Below are 14356 nucleotides of genomic sequence, written 5' to 3' on the forward strand. Positions count from 1 at the left end.
TTCAAACGACAATATTTGTTTTCAGAGGAGTTAGTTGGTTGACAAATTCAAATGGCAAATGTATTCAAATTTAAACTTAAGATTGGAAGTGTTTATCACATTCCTATTTGGCCAGATTGTTACAACCATTATAAAAGCTACGCCCTAATAAGAAGACGAACAGAGGGAAAGAGTACAAAAATTCTGCAAAAATAGAGAGTGATAGCATTAAGCTTCCAGTTAAAGCTCAGGTAAAAATATATCCCAACTATGCCTCTTTTTTTAGAATGAAAGCACACTTCAGGAGTCTCACTCCACATAAAAGAAGAGCCGTTCATGAACGACTCATATTCTTTTGTGTAACTCATTCTACGTGTCGACAAAATTGGTCGTTCATGAACAACCATAGTCACCACGTATCCACCATAATCAAAGCTGCGTTTTATCGGTTTTGACAATAGTGGTCGTTCATGAATGGTCAAAGTTATGTAATGCGTCGTATTGCTGCATTTAGCAGCGCCATAACACGTTAGTCGTTCATGAAATGCCGAGTTCCAGTGCTACTAAATTGCACAAAACACCTGCAAAAATCACCATTGTTATGATGTCCTTGTGTCATTCTCCTATCCTCTGTCATTTCCTAATCCTTCATATTACACCATTTTCAAAACAGGCACATTAAAAAGCCTAAACAGTTTATCCACAACACCAATTACGTCAAGCAATATGGTCGGTGTCTCACCTTCAATTCTTGTCTTCGAACACAGTCTCTGATAAAAGCCACTTCAATTCAAAGACATGTTAATATATTGAAATCATTCCATAGTGACTCAATTGATAATAATTAAAGGAAGGCAAATCAAAATTGAAAACCATGGTGAAGCGGTGTTTCAACGGTGCTGATACTCATGGTCAGTGATGGTGGGTTTGGTTAATGGAGATTATAAATCAAAGTGATGATGGAAGGATGAAAGTTCTAGATAATTGAGCTGAGAATTGTAAGCCTCTGAATTCTTGAAAGGGGATAACAGTTCATATTGACAGGGCTCTATATACCTATCTATGATATCATGTTGGTGAGGTAGGAAGAGACAAGAAAGCCGTGCACATGAAATAAGTTCCAATTAATCACAGTGAAGTGAAGACAAAAGAATCATGTTCATCAAACAAATTTAAGGCATGCTCAATTGAATAAAATGACCAAGCGGTGGATTCTTTCGAGCAAGTCCAAGAGGTGGAAAAATATGTGTCTTTAGACAATATCAAATAGGGAGATTCTATTCATACCTCCAAAAATGGTATTCAGACCTTCTTACTTAATAGACCTTCATTTTGCTTTTATAGATACATAAATACTATTTAGACCTCCAAGGTTTTTCTAAAATGGCCATTATATAATTTGATATATCAATCATACTACTATCTATTAATTTATTTCATACTCTATTTCAAATTCATTTTATATACAACTCGAAAAATAATAATAATCACACAAATTATCTTCTCGAATTAATTTGATCACTCTTCCACTCGTTTTCTAAATTCATAATAAATTGGTAAACTATATTTTTCATTCACTGATAGTAACATCAACGTATATGAAATATTTTAACCTCTAATTAACAAGTTTTATTCATCAATGTATATGAAATATTCTAAAATCTAATGAACGAGTTTTATTTTTTTGGCTCAAATTGAAATTTATGAGAAATTTTATAGTTATATAGATTATACATTAAATCGTCCACATTTAATTTGATGTTTATTAACTACATTAAATTTTTGACTAATGACGTTTATCAAAAAAGAAGGTAATCAATTAAATCATTTAATGCAATTTGATATCCCATTTTGAATTGTCTTGCAATAAATATAAAAGATAATTATTTATATTTATATTTTATAATAGATAAGTAAAGAATTATTTCTCTTTTTGTATTTTTACTGTTATATGTTTTCGGTAATTTCATATGCATTGATTAAGTCAAAACTATCTTGGAAAATGATGGAGGTCCAAGTGCCATTTTAGGAAGTATGAATAGAAACTCCTTATCAAATATCTTAAATCGGTGGTGGCATCCAAAACAAGCAAGAAGTAGCATACCTATTGAGAAGACACATGAAAGGCAGAAAAGTTAGTCAAGCAATGGCCATGAAACAACAAGTCACAGAGGCAAATTCCTATTGCGATGCTCACCAAAAGCCCCACAGCCACCAGAGCCTAGTTTTCAACAAATTGGGTAGATATCAAGCGCCCTTGTTTATATGGACGAGGAGCTTGAGGACTCTATTTTGCAATCAAAGTCATGCATTGAGTTTTCATATGCAAAAAACCAATTCTATCCGAGATTTGACTTATCAGGATGGAGATCACGGCTCTTTCTCTTTCACCCTCAGAAGCTTTCGGAAGTCAGCAAGACAAAATAAAAGATTGAGTGCGGCCATCTTAAATGACCTATATGTGTTGGGCTTAATCATATCTCTCTTATCTCAGGCATGTTTCAATGTTTGGTCCAGTTGTCTGTGGTTCAACATGAAGTCTGATTTACTACAAAGCTCGACACTTGGGTGCTAAAATCCACATGATGCTCTACCATATTGGGCGTCCACAAAAAAAATGATTATTGGATGGGTTCATGTGAGGGAATATTTCTCATGCTCGAGGGAATTTTCATATCCTTGGCAGTGAGGGAATGCTTCTGGTGCCCGAGGGGTTTTCATATTTTTGATAGTGAGGGAATATTTCTCATCCTCGAGGGGATTTTCATATCCTTGGCAGTGAGGGAATGTTTCTGGTGCTCGAAGGGTTTTCATATTTTTGACAATGAGGGAATATTTCTCGTGCTCGAGGGGATTTTCATATCCTTGGCAGTGAGAGAATGTTTCTGGTGCTCGAGGGGTTTTCATATTTTTGACAGTGAGAGAATGTTTGTGGTGTTCGAATGGATTTTCATATTCTCGACAGTGAGGGAATGTTTCTAATGTTTATGGAAGTTGGTATAAAACCAAAAATTTTATTTTAAATTACGATTGGTTTGATCCATTTATAAGGTGCGTAGGTAATCTAGTGCCCTATTAGATGCAATCACATGTCCAAACAGAATCCCTAATACCACCAGAAAAATTAGCTAAATTTGATTTCCTAGTCCGTCAAATTCATCCGAAACAGAATGGCCTAAACACTACTCTCATTCTAAAAAGCTTAAGCCTTCCAATATGTCATTGACGTGTTGGAATCTAGAACTACGAGTGGCTTAATTCCTCTCCCAGGGTACGTAGACAACTCACTCATAAGTTTAGGTGCAGCTGCAAAAACCAACAAACACACACTCTCCATTTGTTATTTTCTTCATTATCGAAATCAAAGAGTTTATTTCTTTAATTAAGGAGTTGTAATTAAAAGACATAGTTGTCTTGAATGGGTTGAACACAACATAATAAAAGTTCTATTTCCAAATAATGAAATAGGGCGAAATTGTGTTGAGTACATTTCTTTTACACATTTTTGCTCACCAAATAGTTTTTCACGATGTGGTGGAGAGCTGCAGTGCTTTTTTTTTTTAGGAAAGAGCTGCAACACAGATCTGGTTAGAGAGAGAGAGAGATCGATGATAAAACAGACAAAAAATAGACTAGTGGAAATTCTTAAATTTTATGAAATTGACAATGCTTTAAGAGTTTTTTAATAAATGACCTTTTATAATTATCCATCTGTTAGTGACTTTTTTATATAATTAAATCTTTAGATAGTGAGTTTTTATTAGAGCCATTCTATGACTAATACAAGCATATCAATAAGCTTGACTAATCTAATCTAAATTTTGAGTTGAGACCGAGGTCCAAAAGCCCTGGCCCATACCACACCACTAGCCACACAAAAAATTCATCAGCTACACTATCAGTCACACCACCAGTCACACAAACATTGTTCTATGACAAGTAGTGTGACATGTAATGTGACTGGTAAATTGATAGTCACACGAATATTATTTTGTGACAGGTAATGTGACAGGTAGTGTGATAAGTAATGTGACGGGTAAACTGATAGTCACACTACCAGCCATAGTACTAATCACACTAACATTATTTTGTGATGGGTAATGTAACGGGTAGTGTAAGGGGCAGTGTGACAAGTAATAACACCTAATTTCCATATTCTTCGAAAATACACTCTAACACTACTACAAAGTGGCCCATTAGCACCTCCTTACACAGTACATCGGTGTGGAAGTTTACCTTATCGTTTGTGTATCACACTGATAAACACCATCAGTGGGCTTTTTCTTCCCTCTCATATCTATTCCACACAAAATTGATCCCAAAAATACTTTTTTAATCTGTATATTGGTAATTGGTGTGAAAAAAAATTGCGGAACCCGTCCAATAGAACCACTGCGACTGTTAAAGAAAAGAGAAGGAAAGAAAAATTGAGAAGAGTCTCATTCCCAATTTCCTCTCAAAACCCTCGGATCCAAATCCACATTCTCCCCTCTTTCATCTTCTTCCTCACTCTCTTCTTCGCCGCTTTGTCTCTCTCCTCCATTGAGATCCGAATCTAGCTCTTCCATCCGCAGCAACTAGCGCCCCATCATCCCATTCGACGACAAAGGCCGCCTCGAGCTCAACGTTTCCAAAATCTCCCTCTCTCAGCAACCAACCGGCTCGGATCCAGACCTCTACCGGGTCAGGTTCTTCCTCTGCACCTGCGACTCATGGATCCACGTCAGGCACTCTCAAGTCCAATCTTGTCAAACTCGTCTACACCTTCGACTAGCTCAAAACCTCCGACCACTTCTCCATCGTCTTTCACGAGTCCGACACCGATTAATACACCCTCATCCGCGTTCTGATTTTTAGCAATGTAGGAGTGCTTGTAAGCCAACCTTTCTCTCCCCTTGATTACACCTCTCACTTTCTCATCTTTCGATAGTCTACACTACACTTATTAAAGGTTCATACATCTGTTGCTTTTGCCTTGGTGCGAATTAAACCACTTGGTGATGTAATTGAAAACCAACAAAGTCTTGAAAATTATGATTGTGGTCTAACCTGACAGTCAGCAATTGGTGTGATAATTACTTGAGATTTCTGTACTTACGATTGTGAGAGTAAAAACGTGATTTTGTAGTTGCTTGTTTTTTTTCCTTTTATTGATCACTGAAACTGCTTTTGCCTTGCAGGTTTAGCTTCTCAACTATGTTCTTCTCACATAGTATGTACTTCCTATTACTCATAATCATCTTTATTTATTTTTTAACATAAGTTGTAAATGGTTTACTTTTCTAATTGAACAAAGTTGTTACTGGTATGTGGTTCTCAATGTGATTACCGGAAGTCAGACTACTTTGTTTACATACGCTTATTATTTTGCTGTAAAAGAAACATATAATTGAAAGGCGATTTCCATTGCTAGAAAGTAGATGATATGAAGGTAATCTGGTGGATTTTGAGACCCCCTCCTCTGTGTAGCATGTTTAAGTGTCTCATATTGCCTTTGTTGATATTCTTTTCTAATATATTCTTATGTGCTGCTTATCCAGGTACTACCATATGATCAGCTAATGCACGAGTTAGATGTTGCAAATGTACGTGAACTCGAGGATTTTCTCATTAATGAGTGCATGTATGCGGTAATTGTTCTTTCGTACTTCTACCCCAATTTCTTAGCCTACTATACTGAATCATATTGTAGTGGGGTCTGAGACAAGCAATATATCAAACAAAACTAATAAGCTTCAGTTATGAACTTATGATAGGAGTAATGAGTTTGGTGTTCTATTTGTAATGTAAAAACCAGTATATCACACATGAGTGATGTTGGAACCAATTGCACTAATATCTTATAAAAATAAAACTTGAACATTTTGATATCCTGATTGGAACCAAGTAAATTACTCTCTCACTTAGTAATGTAGATAACCTTTTAAAGATAACATGTTATGTGGATGGTATGAAAATGTATTGAAACATGAAGGAGAAACGCACTGACTATTACATTGGTTGGTTTCTTTCAGGGCATAGTAAGAGGAAAGTTGGACAAGTTAAGAAGATGCTTTGAGGTTCGTGATTTGTGTTACTTTCATATTTATTTCTCCTTGTTCTCCTCCATCGCTCCTTTTTGTTTTGTTACAATATGAGGTATCTAATATGTAATTTTTAAACCACAGGTCCAGTTTGCTGCAGGTAGAGATCCGAGACCTGAAAACTTGGGAGTATGATCCAAGCACTATTGAACTGGTAACTCTCTGGTTTTAGTCATGAAGTGTAGCTACTATTTTTTAGTAGTGTTGGCTGTCAATATATATCTTTTTTAGAGAAATTGCTTACCTCAGTGGAACAATTGCTTATTTAAGTTGTATGTATAGTGAAAATATTCTTAAAAACAGTTGTATGTTGACAAATCCTGCAGCCTTAGTTTTTTTTCTTTCTGTTGCATCTATCATTTGTAAAATTTCTTCTTGACATGTAAATATATGCGACTTAGTTGATCTATGGTCTTACATAGGTTGGTTACGTCAGACAACCTTCTTATTGCCTTTGGCACATATAGTTAAATCATGATGATAGATTCTGACATATATTGATGCTATTATATGTAAAACTAGAGAATTTCCTTTACTTAGCATATCTGTCTGAAAGTTGTGCGTAAATGAAATTGTCATAACTGTACCACGTTCATGATTGCGTGTTGAATATATAACAAGTATCATTTGCAACATAATTTAATTATCTAAGATTTCTAGGTAGCTAGAACTAATTAATTCTTTGATTTTTCTTCAGGTATTGGACACAGGTTGCATTTGCTTAGAAAAGGTAGTGTTTTAAAGACAACTGGTTACCTGGGAAGAATTTTATCATTTCCTGTGTTTAGATTTTGAGGGTTATGTATATTTTTTGATATTACTGTTACTGGTTGTATTGTATAAGTGTATAACACTGTAAGAATTTAGAGAGGTGCCTATTGGCACCCTTTTTTTTTAAATAAATCATTGTTACTTTACCACTGATATATTATTAGTGTGTAATACCCCATTAGCACCTCTTACAGAGGGCACTGATATTTTATTAGTGGCTACAGAGGTGCTAATGAGATTACACACTGATATCAGTGTGTATTGCCCCCAATAGACACTGATGCTAAGAGTCCCTAATGGGGAACTTTGTAGTAGTGTAATCCAACTCCACTGTTTTTCTCCTACTTCTTCATCGCTCTCATCGAGCTCTAGATTCTTTTAGCTCTGACTATGTTGTAACTGATATTGTGAGAGTCATACAAATATTACATTCACCTTACAAACACACTGTAATGCACATCAAAAACCACAGTTGTTATCCATTTTACAAGTCGAGAAGCAAGAAAAATGGTGAAACTATCGAAGCAACTAGACACCATCCCATAACTTGAAGGACTTGATTAAATGATTAATTGAATGCTCATACCAAAAAGGACTCATTGAGTGTGAAAAGCGGGCAATTGAATCCTCCATAAAAATTCCTTAAAAATCATAACCATAATCCAACACTTGGCAGCCCATTAATCAAGTCATGATCCTCACATGCTGACCTTTATCTCGAATTAACCTTATTCACATGCTCCTCCATCACCATCGTCGCCGCTTCTTTCCTCCTCACTTCTCAAATTATGACAATGGGTTTCTATACAAAAATCCTCAAATCGTGTACACCAACCAAAGAAAGGATGATGCTCCCTCCACCTCCAACCTTCTCTCCATTGACCTCCTCAGGGCCTCGGCGGCGTTGTGCCTCATCAACAATCCCAACAGATCTGAGCAATTACGAGATCTAAACTCGGGCATGCTTTCATGAGATTAGAGAGAGAAGGACACTGGAAAGAGATGACGAGAGAGTAGAGAGAGATCGTGAGACTCGATAGTTTGGAGAGAGATAGCTCGGCGAGAGTTGAGGGAGAGAGCATATTAGATCAAATGGCACGTATCGTAAATATTCTCAATTTTATGGGCAACAGTATAAATCTTGATTTTTTATAGAGTGATTCTAGTTACATCTCCATAATTACTATCTAAACCTCTATCATCATTTTTTAGTGAATTTTCTAAATTTACCCTTTTAATTGCTATCTACACGTCCTTTTATTTTTTTTCTTTTTTCTTTATCCATTCTCATATTCTTATGTTTCAATCTAAAAAGACATTGATTTAATCTTTATGTTAATCTTTTTATGCTTCAACCTGAGATTTAATCACTTCAATTAAAAATAATGATCTCATATAGGTCAATTAATACATATTAGTTTTAGAAAATCGATTAACAATACGTGATTACGTGAAAGACTAAAGGGAGTGAAACAAAGTGAAATAACAATGAAATATGTGGGCAATGGGTGAGTGAAACAAAGTGAAATGATCATTGTTTTAAAATATTCTAATACTCCCGCACAACCACACTTGTATCATTAGACTACTAATGGATATATGTTACAACCTTAGTGCCTGATAGGCTGAGTGTCACAGGCCAACTTACTATGCACCAGAATATGACCCGTGTGGCGCCAAGGTTACACTTAACCAAGGCCAACCTAACTCAACATGAAACCATGATGCCAAATTTCTTTTCTTACTTGTGCAACTTGGCCCCATGGTGTTAACCTGTTGGGCGAGGCTCACCTCCCACATATCCTTCCAACAACGTATCCGACTTGCCAACATACACTTTCTTAGGCCACTTGCCCGCATCTGCCCACTATAGGCTTCCTTCCTTCTAGCACGGTATCGCCCTTCCGTGCTTGCTGGCAACTCTTTCCTTTGGGCAAGGTCGAACCCCTAACCTATGCTCACATCGCTTTACTCCGTGGCCATTGCGCACCACCTGGTTCCGACACATCTTCTTTAAGCCCACAAGTTCGCCCATGCCGCTGGCATAAGGATCGCCCACGTACGAACCTCGCCACCTGCATGGACCCGCAATATCGGTCTACCGGCCGATACTGTCCATGAGACATCCTGACTCATGGAAACGGATGCCGCCCTTCTTTGGCGACATCCGCCCGGCTCCTAGGTTCCCCAAGGTCCCCCAGGAGTGACACGCTTAGTGCTCCATAAGGCCGGCACGGAGGGTGGTGGAGAGTGAGACACCATGTACCCCTCATATGGAGCATATTGGAGAAAACTAGACTTGGTAAGAGGAAACATTAAATATCCAAGGAGGGGCAACTTCCATAATTAATCCATACAAGCTCCTAAAAATATTTCGTCAAGTGCATTGACCACTTTTCGACGTCCCGGACATTTTTTCGTGTTCAGACTTTTCCCAAATTCCGAGCCTAAGTGACTCGAACTTAGAAGGTCATCATAATCACAAAACTGCCACTTACAATACCACTCGACACCCAATCAGCCTGCATGCTTGCTGCTTGACACCCACTCTTCGGCATAGCCCCCAGGAAGTGTCATGATGGCCCAACCATTTGTGCAGCTCGTGACACTGGGCATGGCATGAGCCTTGGACCATGCCTCATCAAGGCTCATGCATGCAAGAAGCAAGGCAGATCAGTAGCAGAGGTATTAACCTCACTAGCACGGTGGTTGGCTGAGTATTAGCCTCACTGACAGGAGCCTCACAAGCACGGAGTCAGATGCCAAGCAATGCAATGGATGCAGAGTTATTAGCCTCAATAGATGTAGGCATATTAGCCTCGCTAGCATGCAAGGCATATACGGAGAAAAGTGTAAGGGTTGGGTTAGAAATTAGCCTCGCTAGCAAATGCGGGCAGATTAGCCTCGCTAGGAGACATGTTGGCTGGATATTAGCCTCGCCAACAGACCTCGGCAAGCACTAGGTAGGCAGTTGGCTGGATATTAGCCTCGCTAGCACTGATCATATGCGTGGATGCAAGACAACAACACGCATGGGAGGGTACGGTGGCAGGCAAGCATGCGCGCTCGCAACGTGCATGCAGGTCGACGGCAGTGGCTGCGAAACTTGGCATGCATGGGCATGCATGACTCATACACGGTAGTTACTAGGCAGTTCACAAGTAGTGGGCGGTTATCAAGCATGCAAGGAAGTTACCAAGGAGTGGGAAGTTATCCGAGGTAGTTACAAAGTAGTGGGAAGTTATCCAAGTTAGTGGGTGGTTACTCATGCAAGGTGGTTACTCATGCTTGAAGATAGGACCAGCAGTTACTCATGCAATGTAGTGAGGTTAGTGGGATATGTCATGGGAGTTATTATGCTTGTTTGGCAAGTAGGCAGGTTGCCACATGACCCTAAGGTAATTGGGGGTGTCAACCTCCATGCACAATTGTAGTGCAACATAACCTAGGCCAATGGAGTTGTCATTGGTAAGTTGTGAGAGACAATCACAATCGAGAGTGTGAGAACACAAGCAAGGAGAGAACAATTGTAAGGGTGAGGGAAACAAAATAGAGAGCTAGGCAAATAGGGCATGTCGGAATTGCAAAGACTGTAAGCCTCATTGTATCATCATTGTACCCTTAGGTCAAGTGATTAGTGTAGGCGCACTAAGTGAGTGGATAGGCAGATTGGGTTAGGGTAGACCAAGGCTGAAACACTCTTTGTACTTGTTGTAATATTCTTGATCCTTTAAATGAGTTAAAGGTTGGGAGCAAACTCCCATAAACACTTGTGTTGTGTGTTGTGTGTGGCTTGTATGCTCATCGTCGCTTAATAGATAGTTTCCGCTGTGCAATAGACAATTGAGTGAGAGAAGTGGGTAGGCTGGCTAGGTAGTATGGGTTGCTTAGCACCATCACATAGCGAAAAAGTTTTGGTATCGACTGTGCCCGTGTGACAATTTGGTATCAGAGCCTAGTTGACAAAACTTGTGCTCTATACTCTCCACAATGGCCGGAGGAAATACCTTGATGAAACGTGTAGTCAAACTCGAAGATCTCGTTGGTGCCTCAGAAGTAGAAGGTGTAACGTCCTTGTCGGAGCGATGCACAATCATGGAACAGACCGTGCAAAAAGATGGATACGGATTTCAAGCAGTTCATCACAGAGGTGGAAGCAAGCTATCTTGTGTTTTGGAGGATGTAGCAAACCTTACGGATAGAGTGAAGGATGTGATAGAGTTACAAAATGAAATTGCAGTCCTTAAGAAAGCCCTCAACAATGATAGCCTTAATGTCCCGAAGGTGAAGGTGCCGGAACTGAAAGGTTTCCATGGATTTTGTAATGCCAAGAAGTTGGAGAACTTCCTATGGGACATGGAGTAGTACTTTGTTGCTGCCCATATCCCCATCCATGAGCAGGTTTCCATTACTAGCATGTATCTTGCCGGAGATACCAAACTATGGTGGAGGACTCGAACGCAAGATGATATGAATGTGGGCAGACCAAGAATCGAAGAGTGGGATACCATGAAGAAGGAGTTGAAGGTTCAATTCCTTCCTTGCAATGTCGCATGGATTGCAAGAGAATCACTCAAGAAGCTAAGACACACAAGCTCGGTTCATGAGTATGTCAAGGAGTTCAGTTCCTTGATGTTGGACATCTCCAACATGTCAGAAGAAGACAAGTTGTTCAATTTCACGTCGGGATTGCAACCTTGGGTGCAAATGGAGTTGCAGAGACAAGGGGTAAGAGACTTACCAAGTGCAATGGCAACGGTGGACAACTTGGTGGATCTAGACTTAGATCATCATCCTTCAATAAACAATGGCAAGGATGACACTTCGAAAGGATCGAAGAAGTTTGAAGCGAATGACAAAAGGTAAAACTAATAGTTCAAAGAATCAGTCCCAAGACGAAAACAATTGGAGTTCGGGTTGCTTTATATGTGCCGGTCCTCATTTAGCATGACATTGTCCTAAGAAGGGGGAGTTGAATGCATTGGTTGCCGAAGAATCAAGCAACGATGCAGCGGAGGAAGCTCTCCTTAGTCGTATGCAATTGTTAAAAGCTTTGACAATTGTGGAGTCCGAGAGGGAATCAATGTACATGCCGATCAAGGTTGATGGTAAAAAGGTGCTAGGAATGTTGGACAGTGGAGCAACAACTAACTTTGTCGATGTCGAAGTAGCTAGAGAGCTGGGATTAGAGATGATTCGGAACTCAAGCATGGTAAAGGCTGTGAACTCGGAGGCCAAATCAATCGAAAAGGTACCATGGAGGTATGCATGAAAATTGCAGTTTGAGAGGGCGAGTACAGTTTTCTTGTAGACAATGGACTGTATAGATCCATATTTAAACGTATGGAACTTCAGGACCAAGAACTTCTTCATCATCCTCTTTAGGACAAAATGGATCCTTCTTGATATCTAGACTTCGAACGACCATGGGAGTAGACAATGGACTACATAGATCCATATTGAAACGTCTAAGCATCTTTTACGTGTAATTCGACTGATGCACTAAGATGCTGTCGGCCCTATGCACAAGCTCAAGGCCGAGACAGAATTTCGTCCTCCCTAGGTCTTTCATCTCAAATTACGACTTCAAATAAGACACGGTCTCTTTAATCTCATCAAGAGTACCAATTATGTTCATGTCATTAACGTAGACCGCAACAATGACGAATCCGGAATTTGTCTTTCGTATGAACACACATGGGCATAGTTCATCATTCTTATAACCCCTTCTCACCAAGTATCGATGCAACCGATTGTACCACATTCTTTCGGATTGCTTCAACCGTACAATGAATGATGTAATTTGACTACATGAGCACTCCGTGGTCTGGAGGCACTTGATGGAGGTAAAGGTAGTCCCTCTGGAGCTTTCATGTATATCTCTGCGTCAAGATCCCCATAGAGATAAGCTGTGACCACATCCATAAGCTGCATATTTAGTCTTTCAGACACTACCAGACTAATAAGGTAGCAGAAGGTAATGATGTCCATAACAGGACAATAAGTCTCCATAGTCAATGCCAGGTCGTTGTGAGAATCCTTGCGCCACGAATCTTGCCTTATAACGCATGATCTCGTTCATCTCATTACGCTTACGAACGAAGACCCATTTATGTCCAACTGGTTTGACATCTCTTGGAGTCAATTCAACCTTTCCGAAGACTTCTCTCTTCGCTAATAAGTCAAGTTCTGCTTGGATTGCTTCCTTCCACTTCGGCCAATCTGTTCTGTGTTCGCATTCAGCTACAAAGTGAGGTTCAACGTCGTCTTCAGATATGATCTCATGTGCGACGGAATAAACGAAAACGTCATCAATGCATGTAGTGGCTCAGTTTCGGACCGACTGCTCACTTGTGTAGTTCATTGGGATTTTGTTGTTCTCTAGCATCAAACAATGTTCCATAGCGTCCCACGGTAACACTTGAGTTGATTCATGGACATAGCTGTAATCAGAGACAACTTCATACGATGGTGATTCATCGTTGATGACGCGATGTACCTTAGTCATTCTCTTCTTTCTAGGCTTGGAATCCCTAGAGTTTATCGATCTCCCCATTTTCCTTTGAGGAGCCGAAGCCGAAGCATCTCCTTGCCGGACCATCTCGACATCGTCGCCACAAGGGGTGCCTGCAACACCACAACGTACGGTGGTGCCGCCGCCGGCCTCCGTCCCACTATCAGGAGCGGTGCCAACGTTGCTAGGTCCAAGAGCTTGTCTTCCATGCCCGTATTTCGGGACATCCAACCGTGCCGGTACATTTGCAGCGGGTATGTTTGATCTCGTTACTTTAGCAATATCTACAAAGCCGTCGGGCATCGAATCTGCGACTTTCTGGAGGTCGATAATGCGTTGTACTTCTAACTCACTTTGAGCAGTGCGGGGATTATAATGAGACATAGTGGGGACACACCACGTCAATTCCTGACGTTCATTTGGAATGATAATATTCGCATCTCCCCCTAACGACGAGAAGCATATCTCATCAAAGTGACAATCTGCAAATCTTGCAGTAAAGAGATCTCTGGTGGTTGGTTCTAAGTAGCGGATAATCGTTGGGGAATTATAGCCAACATAGATACCTAATCGTCTTTGAGGACCCATCTTAGTACGCAATGGAGGCGTAATAGGCACATAGACGGCACAACCAAAAATGCGTAAGTGTGAAATATTGGGTTCGTAACCAGTTACCATCTGGTACGCACTAAACGCTTGGTTAGCCGCGGGTCTGAAACGAATAAGTGTCGCTGCATGTAACACTACATATCTCCACGCAGAGACCGGCATGTTAGTACCCATAACCATTGCCCGAGCAACAAGCTGAATACGCTTGATGGTAGCCTCTGTTAGACCGTTCTGTGAATGAACATAAGGAACGAGATGTTCAACTTCGATCCCAATAGACATGCGGTAATCATCAAAAGTTTTGGAGGTGAATTCTCGAGCATTATCCAAACGAATGGATTTGATAAGATAGTCGGGGTGGTGAGCCCGAAGTTTGATGATCTCAGCTAATAACTTAGCA

The sequence above is a fragment of the Argentina anserina genome, chromosome 5 (genome assembly GCF_933775445.1).
Source record: "Argentina anserina chromosome 5, drPotAnse1.1, whole genome shotgun sequence".
NCBI classification, from domain to species: domain Eukaryota; kingdom Viridiplantae; phylum Streptophyta; class Magnoliopsida; order Rosales; family Rosaceae; genus Argentina; species Argentina anserina.